This window comes from Phocoena sinus, chromosome 5 (genome assembly GCF_008692025.1).
Source record: "Phocoena sinus isolate mPhoSin1 chromosome 5, mPhoSin1.pri, whole genome shotgun sequence".
Taxonomy (NCBI): Eukaryota; Metazoa; Chordata; class Mammalia; order Artiodactyla; family Phocoenidae; genus Phocoena; species Phocoena sinus.
Genome location: NC_045767.1, coordinates 64,099,343 through 64,124,677, shown reverse-complemented (window position 1 = coordinate 64,124,677; position 25,335 = coordinate 64,099,343). Strand labels below are relative to the sequence as shown.

General features: G+C 44.5%; 1 protein-coding gene across 2 annotated transcripts in view; it reads right to left on the bottom strand.

Annotated features, from left to right (window-relative positions):
• The window catches only part of TBC1D1 (TBC1 domain family member 1), a 363,204-nt gene that overhangs the window by 63,988 nt on the left and 273,881 nt on the right, over window positions 1–25,335 (bottom strand). For both annotated transcript variants that reach the window (XR_004349956.1, XR_004349957.1), the window contains exon 22: window positions 6,809–6,926. The gene's annotated coding sequence lies outside the window, so the exon portion shown is untranslated. The remainder of the gene's footprint in view (window positions 1–6,808; window positions 6,927–25,335) is intronic.

Here is a 25,335-nt window from a genome sequence, read left to right as displayed (position 1 = left end):
AATAGCTCCTATACCTTCTTTACAATTTTGCAGGGTATTGTACCAGGGAAGAAAAGACGGTTCCACGGAAGTAAATCAAGTCTCATGTGGTTTGACATTTTCTGCTAACCTTATAAAGCTCTCCCCGTAACCCCGTTAATTTTGGGAGCATGTGTGAGGAACCTTAGGAAGAGCTGGTTTGGGGATGTAACTGGGTGAAACATAGTTTCCTGGGTTTTTTTCAAAAGCTCAAATCACCTTTGCCTCCAGGCCTCAAAACACAAAGGAAAGACAGCCTTTAAAGAAGAGAGAGATGGGACTTCCCTGGTGGCGCAGTGGTTAAGAATCCACCTGCCAGTGCAGGGGACACAGGTTCGAGCCCTGGTCTGGGAAGATCCCACATGCCGTGGTCCAACTAAGCCAGTGCACCACAACTACTGAGCCTGTGCTCTAGAGCCCATGTACCACAACTACTGAGCCCACATGCCACAACTACTTCAGCCTGTGCACCTACAGCCCGTGCTCCACAACAAGAGAAGCCACCACAATGAGAAGCCTGCGTACCTCAACGGAGAGTTAGCCCCCGCTCATTGCAACTAGAGAAAGCCCGCAGCAACGAACGCCTAATGCAGCCAAAAATAAATAAATAAAATTTTTAAAATGTAGTAGTAATATTATTTTTTAAAAAGAGAGAGAAAGGGTGGGATTGGGGAATATTTTTGAGGAAGTGGTATCAATCTGCCACACCTGAATAGGTGCCGAGTAAATAGTGGAGTATCTAAGCACAGGGGCTGGTCATTTCTTCCAGGACCTGAGAGCTCTTTCTAATCACCTGATGAAAAACAATGTTGGCTCCATGTTTCCAACAGAGTAAAATCTAAGATTTTCTACTCTTTGATTCCTATTTCACTTTCTAGTCTTTTCTCCCACTACATCTTCCTTCCCCAGTTTTTCTCAACACTACCCACCCATACCCACCATCACTATAACCCTCCCACCTCCCTGCTCCCACCTTCCTGTCCACCAGCAAGCACTTTCCCAACACCACACACACGCGCACTCAAGCACACACACACACACACACACTCACACGCACATGCACTTCATTTCGAGCATTTACTGAGAACCTCCAGTGTGTCAGATGCTGAGCTAAAATCCTCCCAACAAACCTACGAGGTAGGTCCTTTTCCCCCCAGTTTTACTGAGATATAATTGATGTATAACATTGTATCAGTTTAAGGTGTACCACACAATGACTTGATATATGTATATATTGTGAAATGATCACCACAATGAGTTTAATTAACATCCATCTCACAGTTACACTTTTTTTCTTGGGATGAGAGCTTTTAAGATCTATTCTCTTAGCAACTTTCAAGTGTACAATACAGCATTATTAACAATAGTCACTATGCTGTACATTACATCCCCAGGACTTACTTACCTTATGCCTGGAAATTTGTACCTCTTGGGTAGCTACTTTCTAATATCCCCACATTATAGGTGAAAAACCAGAGTCTCAGAGAGATAGTGATTTGCCTAAGATCACACACCTGGTAAGGATTATAGAAATGGAGGTAGAACCCAGGTTTCCTGACTCCTGAGAAAATCATTACCCTCTATTCTCATCCCCCAACTCTCACAAATCTGCCTGCTCAAATATAATGTTTTAATTTTTTTTATAAATCCATCACACTGAGATGGCTTCCCCATACCCGCCATCCCTCTCCTACATTCCCTTTGTATTTTGATTTACCCTCTAATGGGACATAACAAAGTCAATTTTTTGTCAAAGTTAGTATATATCTGCCTCCCTAAGGATATTAAGCACGGACGAAGATTAATGCATTCATGGGTCCCTAACAATGCCTGCCATCATATGCTCTGCACACAGCAAATTGCTTAAAAATATGTGTTGACTCTACTAGAAGAAAAGAAGTCCTAAACCTCTTCAACAATGTGAGCATGCCAACGGAGACTGGCAAAACCGCACTCTGCATTTTATTTTGTTTTAGGTATTTTTCCTTATTCTTGAGCAACAGCCAGCACAGCTAATGATCAATACCCCAAACAACTCTGCTTAATCTGGGATCAACCGGAAGGGTCTGGGAAAACTTCTGGGAGCCCAGCAAGCCCAGTGTGGAGATGGATGGCAAACTCCAGGAAGTCTCTGTGTCTTTACTTTGTGTCTCCTCTCCAACTCTTCCTTTTCATTTTGTTTGTTTTTGTAATCCAGAACATCAGCAAATACACTTCATAAGGTCAATCATTCCATCAATAACTGAGGCCTAGCCATGAGACAATTTCCCACCCAATGAACTTTATTCAACTAAACTCACTGTCGTGGCAGAAAAACACCCTCAAAAATAGCACAGTGGAGAAAAAGCAAACAAATGTAATAAATACATATACCAATAAATCTATCTTACAAAGGGTAGAAAGCAAACTAGAGGAAGAGAGGCAGAGAACTTATGTCAGAAGACTGGGTAGCATAAAGTTAGTAGTATAGGCTTTTGGATCAAAGCTCTATCACTTTTTTTTTTTTTTTTGCGGTATGCGGACCTGTCACTGCTGTGGCCTCTCCCGTTGCAGAGCACAGGCTCCGGACGCACAGGCTCAGCGGCCATGGCTCACGGGCCCAGCCGCTCTGCGGCATGTGGGATCTTCCTGGACCAGGGCACGAACCCGCGTCCCCTGCATCGGCAGGCAGACTCCCAACCACTGCGCCACCAGGGAAGCCCAGCTCTATCACTTTTTAACATTGGAACCTTGGATGAGATATTTAATTTCTCTATGCCTCAGTTCCCTCCTTTTAAAAATAGAGAAAATACCAACTCCAATCTGATAGACTTTTGTGAGGATGAAATATGTTATTACATGCAAAGTGCTTAGAAGAGTGTCTGCCACATAGTAAGCTTTCAACGATGCTATCATGATTACGACCAAAATTCTACAAGAGTTGTGTCTATGAAATCTGAGAAAAGCACAGGTCTTTGAGTTAGAAGACACGATTTACATTCCATCTCTGCCACTGAACAAGCTGTGTGACCTTGGGGCAGTCTTATCATCTCTCTGAGTTTTCATTTCTTCATCCGCACTTGGACTTAGAGCTCTCAAGTCCTACTCTATTCCTGGGAAAAGGAAGGGCACTTCCTTGACAGTCTCCCTCCTCTCCTTCAATTCTCCCCCTGGGCTCCGGGTCATTTTGTAGTGATATAAGTTGTCCTCTTGGATATGGTGCAGGTGCCAGGTGTAATGTCATCACTCTTTGGTCAGTTCTCACTGGCGGATCCATTTGCCTGAAGCAGATTCACTGGCCATTGTCAGAACTGATTTTACCCAATGACAAAGCATAGCTCCCTCACCTCCTTAGCCAGTATTCAGCTTGGGAATCTAAGTGTAAACACCTATCACCCAATGGCTCTGGAGCCTCTTTGCTAGGACCTATAATCCTAAGGTTAACAAATACCTTTCAAACTGAGATTGTAAACCAGAAGAAGCTTGAAAATAAAAATAAAAATATCTAATCGTGTAAACATTTTAATACATTTGTGAGCCAAAAGGTGCCATAAATAAAATTAGTAGAAAAATAATAGATTTGGGATAAAATGTAATACACACGACAAACCGAAGATTAGCATGTATAATATAAAAAGAACATTTACAAATTGGCACCAAAAAAAAAGGGACAACTCAAGAGAAATACACAGAAGATAGTAAATAGAAAATTCAGGAAAAGAGCTAATCCACATAGCAAAATTATTTAGCTCAGTTATGGTTAGGGAAATGCAAATGTATGCAACAATGAGATAGCACTTTACTCCCATTATATGCCAAAAGGTTTTTAAATTGAAAACATCAAGTGACTATGGGATGGAATAAAAACTATGGGGTGGGGTGAAGAGGGTATTCTCCTCATTGAATACTGCTGACTGAAACGTAAATTGTGACAGCCTTTTGGGAAACAATCTGACAGTGTCTATTAAAATTTAATAAATATCACATACCCTTCTACCCTTCAGTTCCACTCCTGGGAATCTATCCCACAAACATAAAACCACCAGTACAAAGGACAAGTTTACAAGGATAGTTACCGTAGCCTTGTTTGTTGTGACACACCTGGAAATAATGCCCAGCGGTAGGGGAACTGTCCAATAACTTATGCATACCCACACAAAAGGAGATTTTTAGAACAATTTAAAAAAGGAATGAGAGCTCGATCAGTTGGTTTAAAGGATTTCCAGGATGCATACTGAATAAAAAAACACAAGAGTGTATAATATGTTATTCTTGTAGAGTAGATAATAGCAAATCTTCATTTGTATGAATCATATACATCGTCCTTTGTATGATTACACGTGCATGGAGAAAAATCTAGAAGAATACACCCTGGGCTATACGTGTTACTTGGTGGAGGCTGAGGTCCATGGTTGATAAACAAGAAGAGATAAGGAAGAGCTCAGGAGAGGAGAGTCAAGCACAAAATGACAAGAAAAAAAAGACTCTTGGATATATTCACATTTATGAAAAATTATATGTGTATGTGTGTATAAAGAAACTAACTTTTTTTTTTCTTTTGCGGTACGCGGGCCTCTCACCGTTGTGGCCTCTCCCCTTGCGGAGCACAGGCTCCGGACGCACAGGCTCAGCGGCCATGGCTCACGGGCCCAGCCGCTCCGCGGCATGTGGGATCTTCCCGACCGCATGAACCCGTGACGCACAGGCTCAGCGGCCATGGCTCACGGGCCCAGCCGCTCCGCGGCATGTGGGATCTTCCCGGACCGGGGCATGAACCCGTGTCCCCTGCATCAGCAGGGGACTTTCAACCACTGCGCCACCAGGGAAGCCCAGAAACTAACTTTTGATTATTGAAAAGTTTAATTGGAAAAGGAAGGGACAGCCTCTGACCATTTTTGTCTCATCATCAGGGAGATGCCTGCCCTGTTAGCCTGGTCTAGGACAAGGCCCTCATGTGTGTGGGTGTGGGTGTGGGTGTGGGTGTGAAAGGGAGAGAGAGAGAGAGAGAGAGAAGAAGGAGGAGGAGAAGCACCCAGAACTTCTCAAAGCAGTGAGGGAGGAGTTTGCTTTACACTCACCTCTCCTCTTATTCCTTCCCTCTCCCTGTATTCCACTCCCCTGCCTTTCCACAGTGAAGAAACAGAGAAAATGTGCATGTAATAACATCTGTTAGTGAGGCAGTGAGGGACCAACAATGTCAGCAAGAAAAAGCGTTCTTCAGAGTTACAATCTGAAGTATATGAAGTCACTGTAGAAGGTACACAAGACCCATGGTTCAGTTGCAGACCCTGGAATTTGAAGCCAGAAACCTGGGGCAAAAGACATAGAAGACCTGGGGAAGAAAAGTGGGAAACAGTAAACTGGAGTGACTTCTATTTCTATCAGTAGAGCAGACTAGACACCCAGAGCAACCCTCCTACTGAAAACACCTAACATGCTAATATAACATTAACAAATATACCTTTATAGACGTATCACTGAGCTGGTAAGAAAAGGACTTCTCATAGGCCAGAAATAAAGTAAAAGTAAGAATTTAGGTAGGTGGGACTTCCCTGGTAGTGCAGTGGTTAAGAATCCGCCTGCCAATGCAGGGGACATGGGTGCGAGCCCTGGTCCAGGAAGATTTCCACATGCCAAGGAGCAATTAAGCCTGTGCGCCACAACTACTGAGCCTGTGCTCTAGAGCCCGTGAGCCACAACTACTGAAGCCCGCGCACCTAAAGCCCGTGCTCTGCAACAAGAGAAGCCACCGCAGTGAGAAGCCCGCGCACCACAACGAAGAGTAGGCCCCGCTCGCCGCAACTAGAGAAAGCCCACGCACAGCAACAAAGACCCCACAGCCCAAAATAAATTAATTAATTTTTTTAAAAAAAGAATTTAGATAGGTAATTCACTTTGCTCTTGGGGGCTTAAGCCAAACCCTGGTGTCACTGAACTTTTGTTTTGACAGTGAGAACTCAAAAGCTAGGTTTCATGCAAGAAAAGAAGCACAGGAAGTCCCCCCTCTTGTGGATCCAAGAACTTACAGGCCAAACTGTCAGTATTAGGGTATACTAGAAATAAACTCACACCACAAAATCAGAAATAATATTAAAAGTAGGAAATAATAAAGTTAAATATAAACATACAACAGTGAAGGTCAATAAATCAGGCTTTTTGAAAAGTGCAATAAAGTTGACAAGCCTCAGACAATACTGTTCAAAAAAATATCATTCATTAAAAAAAATTATGATATGAATGGAAAAGTAAACTACAGTTGCTGCAGATATTAAAAAGATAGAATATATAAATAGATTTGTGCCCCAAATTGTAAACAGGTGAAAATGAAAAAAATTTAGAAAATATAAAATACTAAAATGTTATCTAAAAGAGGAAAAAAAATGATTTTATAGAAAATTTAAAATTAAATCCCATAGATAAAAAAATCTTCCCACAAAGTAAACACATCATTCCAGTGTTAGATAAATTCTTCCACAGAATAGAAAAACAGATAAGTCTTTCCATTTTATGAGGTTAGCATAACCCATACCAACCACCAAGGACAGTTTGGAAAAGGAAAACTATAAGACAAATTTACTCATGAACATGGATACAAAAGCCTAAACAGAACATCAGCAAACTGAATCCACCAATAAATAATAAAAAAGACAATACAATAGGGTAAATTGACTACATTCAGAGATCAAAAGGAAAAACATCTCATGATCATCTTAATAGATGCAGAAAGATGTTCAATGAAATTCAACATCTATCATGATAAGAAAATGTAAGTAAACTAGGAAAAGAAAAAAGCAGTATTCTTAAAGCTTACCACAAGCACAAATGGTGAATGCACAAAACTCAACGGCCAGGAGTCATTTCCATCAAGATCAGGACCATGACGACAATCTTCACTATTACCACCTCCATTCGGCATCACCCAGGAGATCCTGGCCAGCACAAGAAAACAGAAAAAAACACAGAAGAGAAATTATCTCCTGCAAAGCTGACTTTCTGTAAAAACAGGTGACAAGAGAGGGGGGAGTTTTGAAATATCTTCTGCATGCTATGTAAATTCAAGTCCTGCTAACTGTAAGACATTGCACAAAACACGGCATTTTTGGAGAGACATGCATAGAAGGCCCACATGCCCAGCCAATATTACAGGTGAACTAAGGAGTAGTACTGGGGAATGCGAAAGGCTATTGGAAATCTTATAGCACATCCAGCCTTAATGAATCACCACACACAGTAGGACCAAGTCAGTTCTGAGTGAAGGAACGACAGAGCTCTTATTTTTCACTGTTCTCCCAGCAGCCACAGCCTGCCTGCATGCAGTTTAGAGCTCAGTAAAGACCCATTGGACTACCTAGTCTATGTAGAGATTCCTCTCCTGGCCACACACACGCAAACAGTTGCTAGAAACAAACAACAAGAAAGAAACACCCTTGTGCAACGTATCTGTTTTCGTGGATATCTGTCTGAGATATTCCCAGCATCTCCCTGAGGTTTAAGCATTTCTATCCAAAATCACAGGATTCCATCAGAGGAGCAAAGAGTTGGGAGAAGAGACCCCTTTGGCCATAAAACAATTATGAGCCTTTCATGGTAAATGAGATAATGCAAATAAAATTGCTTTTTAAGTTTCAAACAGTATGCCTTTATCAGTCTTATTTTTGTAACAGTATTTATTCCTTGTCAGTGTCTACTTCAAAATAGAACCTCCCCTTACTCCTTCCAAGTTAGTTTTTATCGTTCATCTAAAAAATGTTTGCAATTTCTAAAGTTTCTCAATTTTCACAGTCTTCAGACTCTGAACTAAGCAAGGCTTTCTGTGATAATTAGGTTCTCAACTCTGGGGGATTTTGGTACTTCTGACAGCTTAAATTCTGGGGCAGCTTGAATTTCCTTCCTCTTTCTCTTCCACATTTTGCTTCCTTGATTTTTGTGTTTGGGGAAATTTTTTCTTCTCTTCTCCCTGAGTCCTAAGTCATAGTCTCTCGCTGTTTAAAAAAAAAAAATCTTACCCTTCTCACCACGGCCATCACCCTCACATTCCCTTTCTGGTTCTATTTCCCACAGTCCTTGTAGCATCCCAAGGATAATGACGGAAAGCACGCTGGACCAGAGTCAGCAGACCAAGCTTTCGCTGCAATCTCTCTTCCAGGTGTGGAGAGAAAAAGTTGGGTTGGGTATGAAAGGTCCTGGGTTAAAGTCCTAGCTCTGACAGTTACCAGTTTATCTCATCTTGGCCAGGACATGTTCCCTCTGGGGGCCTCAGTTTCCTCAAAGATAAAGGAAATGTTGGTTTACAGCAGGGATTCTAGAGCCCAGCAGCAAATGTAAATGATGGAAACTGACTGTGTGGGAGGAAAGTTTCCAGAAGGCAGTAGGGAGCGGTGGGGATGCAGAGATCTGCAGGCACAGGACCCCCTGCCGTGAGGACCTCCTACTCAACTACAGCAAGTCAACTCAACTACCATAGCACTTCGAGCTCTGTGCTGTCAGTCTTCTGATTACTTAAGAGATCCCTAATATGTGGATTTTTATTTGAACTCTGTTGATTCTTTTCCTTCCAGTTTTTTTGACATATAATTGACATACAGCACTGTATAAGTTTGTGTACAAAATAATGATTTGACTTGTGTACATCACGAAATGATTATCACAGTAAGTTTAGCGAACATCCATCATCTCATACAGATACAAAATTACAGAAAGAGAAAAAAATTTTTGCTCGTGCCGGGAACTCTTATGATCTACTGTCTCAACAACTTTCATATATAATGCACAGCAATGTTAGTTATATCTATCATGTTGCACAGTACAGCCCTAGTACTTATTTATCTTAAAACAAAAGTCTGTACCTCTTGACTACCTTCATCCAGTTCCCCACCCCCCCAGCCCCTGCCTCTGGTAACCACAAATCTGACCTCTTTTTCTATGAAGCTGTTTATTTGTTTTTGAAGTACAACTGACCTACAACACTATGTTAGTTCCTGGTACACAGCATAGTGATTTGATATTTCTACACGTTGCAAACTGATCACGATAAGTCTAGGTACAATATGGCACCATACAAAGATAGTACATAGTTCTTGACTATACTCCCCACGCTGTACATTTCATATTTGTGGCTCATTTATTTTGCAACTGGAAGTTTGTACCTCTTAACCTCCCTCACCTATTTCTTTCTTCCCCCAACCTCTCTCCCCTCTGGCAACCACCTGTTCTTTCTCTGTATCTGTAAATCTGTTCTGTTTTGCTATGCTTGTTCATTTGCTTTGTTTTTTAGATTCCACGTATAAGTGAAATAGTACAGTATGTGTCTTTCTCTGTCTGACTTATTTCACTTTGCCGTGTTGTCACAGATGGGAAGATTTCATTCTTTTATATATATATATATATCTCACATCTTCTTTACCCATTCATCTACTGATCGGCACTTGGGTTGCTTCCATACCTTGGCTATCATAAATACTGCTGCAGTGACCATAGGGGTGCATATATCTTCTCAAATTACTGCTTTCATTGTCTTCAGGTAAATACCTAGGAGTGGAATTGCTGGATCATATGGTTAGTTCTATTCTTAATTTTTTGAGAACCCTCCATACTCTTCTCCATAGTGGCTGCACCAATTTACAATCGTACCAACAATGCATGAGGATTCCCTTTTCTCCACACCCTCACCAACACTTGTTATTTGTGGTCTTTTTGATGATAGCCATTCTGACAGGTGTAAGGTGATATCTCATTGTGGTTTTGATTTGCATTTCCCTGCTGATTAGTGATGTTGAGCATCTTTTCAAGTGCCTGTTGACCATCTGTATGTCTTCTTTGGAAGAATACGTTGTTTTTTTATTGTTTGCTCAAAATTTTGTAAACCATCATGGGTCTTTTTTGAGTAAACTCCTAGAGTCTAATTTGTATGATCCTAAGAATATGCCTGGTTGTTCTGCTGCTCTGGAATTTTCAGAGAACCTTCCACAATCCTCCCTCCAGTTTTCCTGAAAGTTCTTGATGGCTTGTATTGGGGTACCTCAGCCTCTGAGGCTTTGCTGCAGATCTGGGGAGTGACACCTCTTCTTGAGGGGAGAAATATAGTGGAGCTAGAATTTCCTCACAGAGACAGGATTCTCCTAATTCTGATGTCTTGGCTTAGAGTAAGAAAAGACGGGCTGGCTATTGAAAGTTCTGCATCTAGAACAGTCTTCCTCCCACGCACGGCCTCTTTTTAGAAGTGGAGTGTACTTTCTTTTTCCCTTATCTGAAGTGAAAGGATTTCTGGAGTGTGAACATCCTCACCATTCTATCTACCCTTGTAGATGCTGGAATTCTCGGTCTTTCCCTACTCCATTCTCTCACCCATCACTTATCCTGCCCACACTGCTCTAAGTCATACATCTCACCACCAGGGAACCAACCAGCCAATGTCCGGTAAGTCTGACTATCCCCACTTCCCTCAGGGCCCTCTCACACTTGGTTCCTGAGGCCCCCAAAGGCCCTCCCCTGGCCAGCATCTCTTAGCCACTGATGCTCTCTTTATCCTTACAGCAGCTCATTTGACAACACTGACTGACTTTCCTACACATCAGATTCCTCCAGAGCCACAGCCTGTAAGGAGATAACAGAACCAAATGGCTAAGAGCCCAAGCTCTAAATACAGAAATAACTGCATTGGAAACAATGAGGGAAAAAAAAAAAAAATCCTCCAGCTGCCATTTACTGGCTTGTGATCTCAGTCAAGTTGTTTCAAGTATCTAAGCCTCAACTGCCTCACCTGTGGCATGGATGTAAAATTAAATCTTAATGTTATAATTATGTGTTAATTTTACGTGTCTTTTATGTGTCTTGCCGGGGCCACGGTGCCCAGATACGTGGTCAAACACCATTCTGGATATTTCTGTGCGGGTGTTTTGGGATGAGATTAACGTTTAAATGGGTGGAGTTAGAGTAAAGAAGATTGCCCTCCACATGTGGGTGGGCCTGTCCAGTCAGGGAAAGGCCTGAACAGAACAAAAAGACTCACCTCCTTTGAGCAAGAGTTACTTCTGCTAGTAGGTGGCCTTCGGACTTCAACAGTGACCTCTACTCTTCCCAAGTCCCCAGCCTGCTAGTCCCCCCTGCAGATTCTGGACGTGTCAACCTCCCATGAAGCCATGAGCCAATCCTTAAAATCTCTCTCTCTCTCTCTCCCTCTCTCGATAGGTAGATGATAGATAGATAGATAGATAGGTGATAGATAGATCTAGATATACTGTATATAGTAGGTACAGATAAACTATATGTGTTATATATCTATATCTGTATCTTTCTATAACACACACACATTCTATTGTCTTTTTTCTCTGGAGAACCCTGACTGATATAATCCCTCATTGGGTTCCTGTAAGGATTACATGAGATAAAGTTTATAAAAGGCCAACCACATGCCTGGTACATACCAATCTCCGACCAAAAGGTAAAAAGAGACAAATGATTCCAGCTGAGCCCAGTGCCCCTGGATGCTGGCACCGTCTCACCAGTAATGCTGCTGTCTGCTACCCAGGTTGCAGGTGGATGCAGGACCCATGTATAGGCTGGAGGAGGATGGAACGACGGCCACCCTTTCCACAGTATCCTGGGAGCAAAGTCAACTATTTCAGAGCCATGGGCTCAGGTGTCCCTGTGGGGTACCTGCAGGTTTGGGGACCTTGTTGGCCACCTTTAGTTCCTTCTAAAACTGGGAAAGCCCAAGTCAGCTTACTCAAAGGCCCCCAGGAGTTAGACCAGCCTAGAGAGATGGACCACTAACCCAGAGGTCTGAACCCTAAACCCTCTCAAGATACTCAGACTCGCTGACCAGGCTACCATCAGGCCAAAGGTACAAACTCTCACAGGATGTGCTAAAAGGAAGCAAGGAAGACAGAAATACATTTTCTGAAAGGTGAGCCCTCTACAGTCTAACTACCTTTTATTTACTTAAATTCTAGAAACCTGGCCCTGCTGGGGCTTCAGCCAGACTAAAGGCAGCCTCCCTGCATCCACAGCTTTGCTCCCTCCACCACAGGCCCTGTTGGAGGGGAAGAATCTCGAAAACATCCCCCCTGCCCTGACAAGCTGTTTCCTGGGAGCGGTAGCTCTGGGTTTCTGCCCTGATCATTCTTTTTTTTTTTTTTTTTAACATCTTTATTGGAGTATAACTGCTTTACAATGGTGTGTTAGTTTCTGCTTTATAACAAAGTGAATCAGTTATACATATACATATGTTCCCATCTCTCTTCCCTCTTGCGTCTCCCTCTCTCCCATCCTCCCTATCCCACCCCTCTAGGTGGTCACAAACCACCCAGCTGATCTCCCTGTGCTATGCGGCTGCTTCCCGATCATTCTTCTGCTTGAACAACCTCTGCTTTTACAAACAGACCCCGGCCGCTCTGAAGTCCTGTCTGTGCTGGAGCTCCTCCCAGGCCACTGCATTGTTTTCATTTCCTGTGCTTCTGAACTTCTTTGTCATAATATTATCTTACAGCCCTGGCGCCGGTGGTCAGCAGGCAGGGTGATAGGCCATCCTTTGGCATCAGTGGAAATGTTTCATTCAGCCTCTAATCGCAGTCCCTCTGAGGGGCCCTTTGGTAGCTGCGTTGCTAGTTAGGAGTGAATGTCACAGGAATGTGAGGCCTGACTTTGCATGCAGTAGATATTTTCCAGATAGGCTGCCCCATGTTGAAACTGATTTGTGGGGACTCCTGTGACCCAGCAAGGAACTGGAAAGTGGGAGTGTGCCACCCGGAGAGGTGGAGGTGGAAGCCTGAATCTCCCTTTCACCTGTGTCTCCTAAGTCAGGTAAGTTATCAAAACCCTGGGAGCACCTGGCCCCAGGCCTGGCCCGCATCCCCCAGCCTCCTTCCCCCTCCTGTGGACAAGCTGCCCAGGCTCCTTCCACACGGTGACCTGGAAACCCCACTCCCAACGTCACGACAGACTCGCAGCCTCACTGCAGACACTCACTACAGAGGTGAAATCAATAGTTCATTTTTTCTCTCAGATCTCAGAGACATGAACATCTGGGGAAATGGCTAACGGTGATTAAAAAACATTATTGTCAAAAGACACATTCTTATCTCAGAAATATTAAAAGATAGGGTGAGGAGGTATGTGTCTAAAATGGATAAAATACAATATTACAGACTTGATAGTATTTTAGTAGCTAAATTATTTGTTTGGGGTACAAGGCATAGCTATTCTATCACCTTATAATATTAACCATGTGGACGACTACAAAGATCTCAGTAATATATTACATTTTAATTGTTTTCCACTTTATAACATATGTGAAAAGACTTCATACTCATATTTCCCCCTTCATCCATCCAAGAAAACTCTGAAGTTGTCAACTTGATTTCCCTCCTGTCCAAGAAGAATTCCTTCTTCCTGGGAGAGAAGCTAAGTTAATTTATATAATGAAGGGGGTGCAAGGGATAAATGAGGAGTTTGGGAAATACACACTACTATATATAAAATACACACACTACTATATATAAAATAGTTAATCAACAAGGACCTACTCTATAGCACAGGGAACTGTACTCAGTATCTTGTAATAACCTAAAATGGAAGAGAATGTAAAAAAAAGAATATATGTATTTAGATACACACACACACACATGTATATCTGTAGATTGCCAATCATGACACTGTTAAAAGTGATATTAAAAAGAGTTGTGCCCGTCAATTCCACACCTAAGTATATACCCAAGAGAGATGAAAGCATATGTCCACACAAAGACTTCTATGCCAATGTTCACAGCAACATTATTCACAACAGCCAAAACGTAGAAACAATCCAAATGTCCATCAACTGGTGATAGATACACAAGAGGTTGTATACCCACACACTGGAACACTCTTCAGTGATAAAAGGGAACAAAAGACTGGAACAAAATCCACCCAGGTCTTCTGCATTACTGAAGCCAGCACTTGGATCCAGAAAGGGTGGGAGTGTAGTGACAGTACTCAGACGACTATGGTCGTCATCATGAAGCAGCCCGAGACCTCCCGACTCTGAAGATGAGCTACAATCTATTAGGATCTTCTATGAGCCAGGCGCTGTGTCAAGTGTTTTACAGGCATCATCTCATGTGATCCTTACCGTTGTCCCCTAAGATTCATACTGTCACTCTCCCCTTTTACGGAAAAAGAAACTGAGGCTGGGAGAGGCTTCGTTTACTTTGCCAAAGGGTACACAACTAATGAGCAGGACTTCTAAGCTCATGCCTTCTCCATCATGCCATGGGTACCCTGGAATCACATCAGGAGCTGGGAGCCTTATGAGAGTCAGGGGCCAAGTTCACATTCCTGTTCTTCTGCTCCAGCAGGGTGAGCTTACCACTGCCCAGAGGAGGCCGGGCTTGGGGGGTAGAATGTCAGCTCTGTCAAAGGGCCAGGCTGATGGGAGGGGAGATCGGGGGAGAATGGATACACGTATATGTATGGCTGAGCCCCTTTGCTGTGCACCTGAAACTATCACATCATTGTTAATCAGCTATACTCCAGTATAAAATAAAAAGTTAAAAAAATAAATAAACTCAAGTGGAAAGACAAAAAAAAAAAAATTATAAATGGAAAAAAAAAAAAGAGCCAGGCTGCCGTCACAGATGTGAGGACCCCAGGAGTAAAGCTGAGAGACGTCCCGTGGCAGTTGGTACATCAGGTTTCTCTCCCAACCTGCGTTTGTATATTTTTAAAAATATGTTTCCATTCATTTTCTCTTATTTGTTTTGCCCCATTTTAAAGAGTATAGAGTTTGGAATTGGAAAAACCAGGATTTAAAACTAAATGCTCTGCAGTGTATTGCTGGGTGACCTTGGGGAATTTACTTGGAGCCCCGAGCCTTGTCTAAAATGAGCATGATTGGTCATACCTACCACGCAGAGTTGCTTAAAGACTTAAATAAGATCCTTCTCTAGAGAAGGGCTTTGTAGGATGCTACATGTTAACTGTTGTTCTAAAATTTTGGACCCTTTCGTTTTTTTGTATTAGCTACTCCCACTTGGTTTACGGCCCACCAGTTTTATAAACCAGCCTCCTGTATCTTCATCCAAGTTGTTCAGAGAGATGAGGGGCTGTGGGTGGAGGTGATAGGATCTGGCTGATGACAGAGTTCTATTGTTTAATAGCAACAGCCTCCCTCGAGCTCTCATTAATCAGCACATCTGATTAATGACAGCATAATTTTTAACTGCCAAGAACTCATCTATCTGTCCTAAATCAGCCTGGGTTTCCCAATCTTCTGAAAGAGATCATGAAAGGATCTGTCAAACCCCTTGAAATCCAGTCACCACCCTCATGACCCCCCCTTGATCTGCCAGTCCCGTTTTTTAACAAAGGAAATCAGATTTGCTAGACCGCTGTTCATCCTTACGGAGCTCATGCCACTCTCCTCGGATCACCTTTAGAAATGCCCATGAGCCACTTGGTCTAAATTTGTTCTAGAATGTTCTAGGGGAGGTATCCCTCCTCAGGGTGACAGGACTTGGGAGAATCCTGATGGCATGCAAGGTTGATAAGGAGAGCAGGGGTCAGGCACCAGGCTTTGTCTGGGAGCCATATGCAAGGTGGCGTGGGTGACCGGCAGAAACACATATGGACATTCGCGCAAGCAGCCCTCAAGCCATCCCTGGGGGGGACCCAAATCAAAGGCCCAGGGTATGGCAAGTGGAGAATTAAGGTAGCCAGCCATTAAGAGCATCAAGCCCACAAGAGTATAAAACCAAGACTGAGGGCAGATGGGGTGACCGAATATTACCCTCCAGGCTGAGTGATCAGCAAGAGGAATTTCAGATGAACTCCACCCATCTCCTAACAGCACCCGGCCTGATTCATTAGCCCAGACACAAGAATGATGGTTTCTTCCCTAGACTTTTTCTTTTTGTTTTTGCAGGGCAGCCATCCTTGACACAAAATGAAACTCAAGCTTATGTACAGTTTTAGGAGCCCACTTTCTCCCACTTCTTGAAAAATGCATCTATTTGTGTGTGTCTAGTCTTCTGGTTCTTTCCTTACTACCCACGGTTTTTCAAAAATTACTGGCATCTCCTCTTCCATCACAGCTGAGAGTTTTCTCACTAGAGTTGAATCAAGGCTAAGAATAGGGGCTTCAGTTGCCAAACAGACCTGCGTGTATGTCCCTGCCAGGCTATTTACTTCTGTGAGACTTTGAGCGACTACTCGATTTGAGCCTAAATTCTCTCATTGAAAAATAGAGATGACAATAATCCTACCACATAAGATTTTTGTGAGGCTTCAGCGAGATACTATATGTTAAGCACATGGCCCAATGCCGCCACCATGCACATTCCACACGTCCCTATGGTCAATGGCATCATTACTCCCCTCGATCACTCCTCCAGGGATTGATATCCTTTGCCATTTGCCTTTGCAGTTCTCCCCACTAGACATGTTATGTACTTCCCATCCCATGTATACTGGGCTTGGCTGGAATGTGATTGGCTTCAGCCAGTGGAATCGTTCAGAAGGTACAATGGATGATCTATTTCCTCTCTTCCCATCTGTGCTTCTGCCATCACCAAGGGAAGGACCTGCCCTGGAGGCCTGCTGGTACCCGCAGAATGCAAGACTCATGGAGCAGACCTGACCCAACCCACAGCTTGGAGCCATGCCCAACAGAGCTCAACCTAGATCAGCCAAACCCCAGCCAGCCCACGAACACAAAAGCAAGAAATTAGAGCTTACTGTTGTCCACCACAGAGTTTTGCAATGGTTTTGTTAAGGACCATTACTGTGGCGGTAATTTATACTTACCTTGTCCAGGGCTTAGAGATTTAAGCTTATTTAAAGCAGTTAAAGGACTCATTTCTCTTTTTTTTTTGAGATACAATTGGTATATAACATTATATTAGTTTCAGGTGTATAAATAATTTGATCTTTGTACACACTACGAAGTGACCACCGCAATAAGTCTAGTTACCGTCCATTACCATACAATAGACCCCCTTATCCTTTCGGCCACCCCCAAACCCCTGTCGCCTCATGCAACCACCAATCTGTTTCCTGTATCTGTGAGCTTTGTTCTGTTTCATTTGTTCATTTGTTTTGCTCTCTTAGATTCCATATATAAGTGATATCACAGGGTACTAGTCTTTCTCTGTCTCGCTTCTCTTTTACTCCAGTCCCCACTAAGACTCAGTGTAATGGAAAGGGAGAGGGTTTTAGAACCAGAGAGACTTAATTTGTATCTAGCTTCCACACCTTACTGGCTGAGTAGCTTAGGCCAAGTCCTTTAACTTCTCTGAGCCTTGGTTGTTTGTCTATAAAATGGGAAGGAGAATACCAGCCTCTATAGTGTGAGGGCTAAATGGCATTATCTATGTCATACATGTGGACATAACATGGGTTCTCAGGAAAGGTGAGTTGCTCTCCCCTTTTCATTATAAGTGTGTTGTCCTTTATGCAATTTGGAGAGCCTCATCTCCAAATCTGGACAGAGTAGACAGAAGTGAATAGAGTATGGTTACCTCCCCTAGAACATAGGGGTTGAGGTATCTAACTTTGTCTCAGCCTTTGGTTCATTTCATTCACATTTATGTGGCACCTGATAACGTGCCAGACACCGTTCTAGGCCCTGGGAATCTAGTAGCCAATAAGGCAAATGAAGCCACTACTTTCATGGAACTTACATTCTAGAAGAGGTGAATGTAGATAATGAACAGGAGGATAATGAATAACCTAGATAATTCCAAATAGCGATCAACGCTATGAAGTAAACTCAAGGGTGATGAGATAGAGTGGGACAGAGTGGGGGTCAGGGGGCAGGGAGGGCTCATTGAAGCAGCGATACCCTCTGTTTTCCAAACAGCAGAAATGTTCCTCTCTAGTCCTTGCTCCACAGTCACCCAGAGAAGCTCTTTTTGTCTTCAACACTTATAACAAGTTGATTTTTCTTCTTTCCTTAACTACCTGCCACTGTCGGTACAGATGCAGGCAACTCTTCTGAATTCACACCTGGTCTTTTCTTTCTCCCTCCTCCCTCTGTGCACATCTGGATTCTATAAGGTACCTTGGGCAACCACACCCATCTTTTTAGATACCACCTCCTTTCCTTCCTCACTGGCACCATTTTTAGTTCCATACATAGTAGAGGCTCCATTTTTGAAGGCTCACACCGTGTCACGCCATCTTCCCTTAAAGAACCTCACACTGATCTCACCTTTGGACATTTTGAAAACTGCTTCTTTGTAGCCCACAATATTTGACTATCCCTCCAGTCCCCATCCGGGCTGTTGAGAACTTCACGTTAAATGAGAGGACCACCTTAATGGTCCCAGCCCACGTCAACCTCAGCCTTCTTCGTGGGCCAGAGGAGAGCTCACGTGAGCAGTTCCCCTCACTCCTGACAGGTGAAGTCGTCAGGTAGTTTTCTGAGGGGATGATGTTCAAGCTGAGAGCCCAAAGATGAGAAGCAGGAAGACCTGTGAAGAGTCAGAATGGAGGCGGAGGGAAGAAAGGTCACATCAGGGAGAAGGAACAGTATCTGCCAAGGCCCTGAGGTGGGAAAGAATCTAGTGGGTTTGAGGAACTGAAATAAGTCTGTTGGCTGGAGCCTCACACAGTGGGTGGGGAGAGTGGCAGGAGGGGAAGTTAGAAGGGCAGCTCAATGTCTCGGACATTTGTACACCAATGGATTAACCATGACTATTAAGCAAAATGAACTCAAAATCCTAACGCAAGAGGGTAAATCTACGATTTGGTAGGGTTGGATTTTTTGGAACAAGTATTTCCAGAGTGCCTCCTGTTTCCAGGATTGGTATACGGAAATCCATGGTAGATTAAATAAAGTATCTGATCGAATGAGAAAGACCATCAGTCACTGGTCAGAAAGCTGTTTATTTGCTTGGATAGTAGATATGAAAATTTCAAAAACTCAAGCCCTCCATGATCTCACCAGCTCAGCCACACTTTTTCGTTTTTGCCGCCGCTTACTAGGACCTGTTCACATGCTGAGCGCCCTCCCTTGCTGTAGCCATCACATGGGCCCCAGTGTGTCACTTCGTACTTGTCCTTGCAGCACACATTGCTCCCCAAATGCAGCATCTCCTACACCCCCGTGGCTCTACGGTCTCCACAATTACCACTTTTGAAGGGCATCCCCCGCATTTGTTAAGAAGAAAATAATTTTCTTCTCCTTGAGCAGTTATGAGGCCATGTTTTGGAATCAGACAGGTCTGGAGTCAGACCCTCATTTTGCCATTTACCATCGGCACAACTTTGGGGGAACTGGCCTCTGGAAGTGTCAGTCTTCTCATCCATGAAAAATGGGACAGGGACTCTCACACCTCCCAGAGTGGCTATGAGAACTAGATTGAGATAGTGAATACAGTCAGCCCTCGGTATCCATAGGGGATTGGTCCCAGGACCCCCTTCAGGTAACGAAATCCATGGATGCTCAAGTCGCCTATACCAAATGGTGCAGTACGGCTAGCCTGCTGTATCCGGAGAGATGGAGGGCCAGCGACCATGTAAACTAAACCTGGAGGCTGGTACACAGTAAGTAAATGGAAGCTATTTTATTAACAGCATTATGTTTATTATTCTCCCTTAGAAATTTCAAACAGGATATATCACAGCACAGAGGAACTCTGAGTGTAAATCCCTTCTTAGTTTCTCGGCAACATTCAAGACCCATTGTCCCCTCCTTGAGAAGAGCCAGAAGGGCTTGGGAGATCTTCTCCTCAAATCAGGCTACAGCAGTGCCCGGGCACTCACTCCACATTTCTGCAACCCACCCCACGCCCTGGCCCTGGTTTCCCTCCAAAACAGGGAATTACCTTCCCTAATCCTATTGCTTTCAAGGGGGGGGGTCCATGTATCACCACGTTTTATAATACCACGTAAAGGCTTTACGGACACCAAAGCATTCCTCAGACCCCTGAAGGAAAAACATTTACCAAAGCTTCCTTCAGGGGGAGTTCAGAAGAGCAGATCCTTTACACGCAGAAAGCACTGCCCACCACCACTGTCCCCCTGACCCCCTCAGGGGCTCCTGCTTATTCATACCCTCTTCCTACAGGCTACGGATGCCGATCGTCCCTTTCTCCAAATTTAAGGGTGAATGCTCTTCGTAAAGTACCCAGAGATATTTGACCCCTAACGTAATGACAGCAAGTTGTGTGTGTGTATAAAATAGCCAATAGGACAGTTATTATTCCTGTAGGGCGGTATAAAAATGAGTCCGTATAATTCTCTTCAGCAAATCACTTATAAAGCACTCGTTCATTTGGGTACTTTTTATTGAACAATTATTGTGTGTTAGATGCTGAGGAGGACACTAATACTCATCATGCATGGAAGAAACTTCTGTATGCTGACAGCCTAATAAGAGAGCCGGCGCAGGTAGAACACCTGTATGGGTATATATTTACATGTGTACTAATACGTATATATGAGTACGAGGAATAGACAGTAATGCCAGAAGAAAGGTTCGGATAAAGTGTTACAGGAGTCCAGACAGGGGACACATTCACTTCAGCTGAGGCCTGCCCTCACCACCCTACTTCCTATCACAACCTGCTCAACCCTCACACTTCTAATCTACCTCTTCCTGCTTTCCCAAGGCACTTATCCCCTTGTAGTATACCATACAAGTTATCTATTTATTGTTTTTTTATCTGTCACCCCCACTAGGATGTAATCTCTCTCCATGAAGGCAGAGATTTTTGTCTGTTTTGATATATCCCAAGTACCTAGAATAGAGCCTGGCAGATAGTAAGCACTAAATAAGTTTCCCTAAATGAAAGACAGGCAGAACAAGTGTGAGAGACAGCCATGCATCCATCCATTCATGGAATAAGCATCTACTGAGTATCTTCTCTGTGCCCAGCATTATGCTAGGCCCTGGAGATGTAAAGAAAGGACGCTTTGCTACCCCTCTAATGGCTGGCAACCTGGACAGCGGGCAAGAGCTTCCTGTTTAGATAAACAGTGTGAGCAACGGCTCCAGAGACAGAAGTTTTAAGGAAGGTGCAAAGCGGCGTGTGATGGGGACTAAAGCTGAAGAGTCACCGTGGGCACCAATTCCAGGGAGTGAGAACCCCTGATGAAGCAGTCCATGCTGGCAGCTGAACCCTTGCAATCCTCAGCGATATAAGCTCTATTTTTAAATAACTCCCTTCGATATAGACATAAGACTCCATCAAAACCAAATAAATCAGACTTAATCTGAGCGGTGAAGTTCAGTCCTTACAGCCTGTGTATTTTTCAGGCTTCATGCTTTGCCTGTCTTTAGGTCACAGAGGAATGCGTTCACACATGCAGACACATACAGAACACACTCAGGCTGCTTCCAACTTTGCACAGATTATTCCAGCCAAGGGAGGAGAAGGCCAGGTGAAGTGAATACACCTGCCTGTCTTTAATTGTCCAGCCAGCTTGAGAGGAGTAAGGATTGCTTATTCAAGCAGCACGTTTCTGGAAAGGTGCGGGCTGCAGCTCCAAGACACCATCCGACTCTCCCCACCTCAGGCCTGAGTACAACCAGCCATCAGGATCACTTGCTGGGCCTTCTGAGGGCCGAGCTCAGAGCCAGGCACAGGGGAAAGTCAGAAAAGAAGTAGAAGAGAGAGTCTGAAAAGCTCACGTCTGACCCCAAAGAGGGAGAAAGGAGATGCTACAAAAATAGATGCTTATAGCATAATTAGATTGGATGGCTATACTGAGCTCTGGGGAAAAAAAATAGCATATAAAAATAATTCTGTTAGATGCTGACTCTCTCCTATATATAGCGAACACAAATAATCATCCATTTCCCCAGTTCACCTGTTTTCTGAGTGCCTGTTTTTAAATGTTGCATTTTCTTAAAAGCTGACCTCAGAAGCAAAAGTTCTAGCGGCAGTCACAGAGGAATGTCCAGCCATCAAGGTGAGCTGGAGGTCCCTGCAGGGGGAGGGGAGATCGGAGGGGGGTTTTGCAGGAACTAGGTGATTCATCCACAGGGGCAGTCAGGCCACTTGGGCAAAATCAGAAGCATGCATTCCAACTGCTGGTGCTACTGGGCTCTCAGTGCTGTTTCCTGGGACCCCAGAGCACTCTCCGAACGTTCCTGCCCCTCACCCCCTGCACCTGCTCTGGAGTTCCTTAACAGCATCACTAGCAAATGCCCGGGATCAAAGGTGGGAAGAGACTACCTACGTTATGTGGTATACAGTCATTTGAAGAACACAAATCTCCAGGTAACCATGTGGTCCCAGGTTTGACACGCTGTCGAGGGTGCCTTTCCCTGTGTGTCCAAGTGTGACTGAAAAATCGCAGTCTCTCTTCCTCTAAGCAGCTCAGCCAAAGAAATGAGCCCCCATAACACATCAGCATGGCTGACCGGGCTGCGGCTAGGAATGCATGGAGGGAGGGGCCAGGCAGATGTGAGAGATCACTCTTCTGACGGACAACAAAGTGCTAAGAGACTTCCAAGCCGAGTCTTGTCAGGAAATGCAACCTGGTGTTAAGCCTTGTAATTCTACCCAAGAAGCCTCATTTCCCATTTCTTTTTAATTGTTTCCTCCCTCTGTCCATGGGAACAATTTAAGTCACTCTGATGCCCCATTAACAGCCTATTGGATGACAACAGACCAGAAAGAGAAGACATTCCAGAAATAGGAAACCACCGTGAAAAATGCCTGCTTAGAGTTTCATCAAGTCTCGGGTAGCAGGACCACTCCCAGGTCATTGAATTGTTCGGAATGTAAGGGACTCTGAAATAGCAGTGGAATATATTTCTGGTGGCCTTCCGGCTGCTCCAGACAGGGTGTGTGGGTCGGGTCATCCACATCCAGCAACGCCTTGAGTGCCTGCACCATGTTAGGCATTGACCGTTGCTAAGAGCTGATATCTGGTGGACCCTTACAGGCCAGATACTGGGCAAGTGCTTCCTTAGGATACATTATCTAATTTAATCCTCCCAAATATCTATAAGCATCTTTCCATCATGACTCCCAATTTATGATCAAGATAATGACGGCGGGGCTACCCTGGTGGCGCAGTGGTTGAGAGTCCGCCTGCGTTCGTGCCCCCGTCCGGGAAGATCCCACATGCCGTGGAGCGGCTGGGCCCGTGAGCCATGGCCGCTTAGCCTGCGCGTCCGGAGCCTGTGCTCCGCAACGGGAGAGGCCGCAGCAGTGAGAGGCCCGCGTACCGCAAAAAAAAAAAAAAAAAAAAAAAAAAGATAATGACGGCACTGAGAGGTTAAGTAATTTTCCCAAGATCACAGAGCTGAATCCTGGAAGAAGCCAGGATGGAGCCCCGTTCATGCTCCAGCTTTAACTGCTACACTCCACAGCCCCTAGGAAAGATGCCCAAGGAAGATTGCGCAACCTGCCCTGAAAGTCTGTTCCAGGCTTTGCCCTCAGAAAGTCCCTTAGAGTGAATTTAATTGTCTCTAACTTCCCTTACAGTGTATTTCCTCCTGCTCGGCTGCAGAAGAATGAGGCAGGGACAGCTTCTGAGAAGAATGAGGAAGGAGGGGGGGGGGTCCCCGGCGGCACTCTCCCCCGAGCAGAGTCCTATTTACATCCTGGTTGAGGTCCCCAGTCCTTCCCACACCGGGAGAGCTCAGGCTCATTTGCCTGCCGATAAGTCAGAATTCTGCCTCTGTTGCAACACTTCCGGCATTTTGTCAAGCTGACCCCGCTCCCGGCAAAGGACGCACTGTGCTTTTGTGTCCATTTAGATAAGAGGCTCTTAGGCCGACAGTGTTTTCCCCACTTTGGAACCTCCACCAACCTGGGGGTTCAGTTCTGCTCAGCACTGACTAATACCACAACCTTAAGTAGCTCTCTAGGTCAATGGAACAGACCTGAAACACAAGATGCTGTGTCCTACAGCACCATCCACTTGTTCCCCAGGTCTGGGATGGGGCCCAAGAATTTGCATTTCTACCAAGTTCCCAGGGGATGCTCCTGGACCAGGGACCCTGCTGTCTCCCGAGATGGCTTTACAGAATTCTTGGTGCTGCGGTAGCACCAACACACCATTCCTATACGTCCCAGCTCCAAACACAATTCCGGTACAACGTGCTATTTAGAACCTCAAGGAGCACAGATAGCTGTGTGTGAGCTAAGAGGTAGAGGGAGTGGAGAAATGATGACACTGACCCCAGGCTGAATGGCCATTTACGAATAAACCGCTCAAGGCCTGGGGGGATGGAACGAAGAGTGAGCTGAAAGGGTTTTCGGAGAAAGCCTTGTTTACAGCCGGGCTTTCCACCTCCTTTCTAAGAGTACCAGAGTTGGTCTGGGCAAAGCCAGCCCTGCCCAGCCCAGCCCAGCGCCTTCTCTACTTCCTCAGGAGGGAGTCAGTTGACCTTCCAGCCACAGCTCAGTGGCTGCATTTGCATTCTCTTGCCCGGGCAAGAAGGGACGGATGGATGGTCTCCTTGTCTTGCCCTGCCAGCTCGTTAGCATCCTTCATTGATGTCTTGGTTGGACCCTGGATTTCAGGATAAATCACTGAAAGGAAGGGATCTTGTCTCTCATCTGCAATCACTGACCCTTCTGAAAAGCCTGGAGGTCAGGAGCTAGAAAATAGAGTAGGGGCCTGACACAGTCCACCCAGGGACTCAAGCTTCTCTTGTCTTACACAAGGGGACGTTGCTCCCTCTGAGTGGAAATCCCTTTCTCCTTGGCCTCTTGGTGAACTCCTAGGCTTCCTTCAAAACTCACCTCAGGCCTTTTGTCTGTGGGAAGCAATCCCTCCGCACAAGGTAGAGTCTGTCATCCCTTCCCCTTTGCCTTGGATGTGCTGCATTTCAGGCTTCCATGTTGTTTACAAGTCTGAGTGACAGGAGAGGAATTACTAGCCTCTAAGTATTTGCAGCCCGGCTTCTCTCTCCTTATCAGCTAAAAAGGCTCTTCCCACTTGGTTACCACCTCTCTCTTCCTCTCTCTCTCTGGGCATAGTGATCTCCCTTCCAGGATTCTTCTTTTCTGTGATGTAGAATCAAAGCTGGGAGAGAAAACTGAAGAGACAGAGGAAAGAGGTGTTGAGAAGAGATGAGAGGTGTGTGGACTAGGGCTAGGAAGATATTTTCTCTAAGACAGAAAAGGAAAAACTGTATAGGTCAGGACAGTTTTCAGGAGTCTTTTAAAGAAAGAGTGCCAGGGCAGGCTCAGGGTGTGAGGAAGTGGATTAGAAAAGGGAAGAGGTTGTATTGAGGGGAGATCTGGGTGTCCATGAGGATTCTAGTTACCAAGTTTGAAAGTACAAGTAATGGACTTAAGTTACTCTGAAGTATCTTTTGGTGGCTGGAACCCGGTCTCTCTGATGCTGCTCTGGGACTGGACCACATGAGTTATGCTTTCATTGAGTCACATCCTT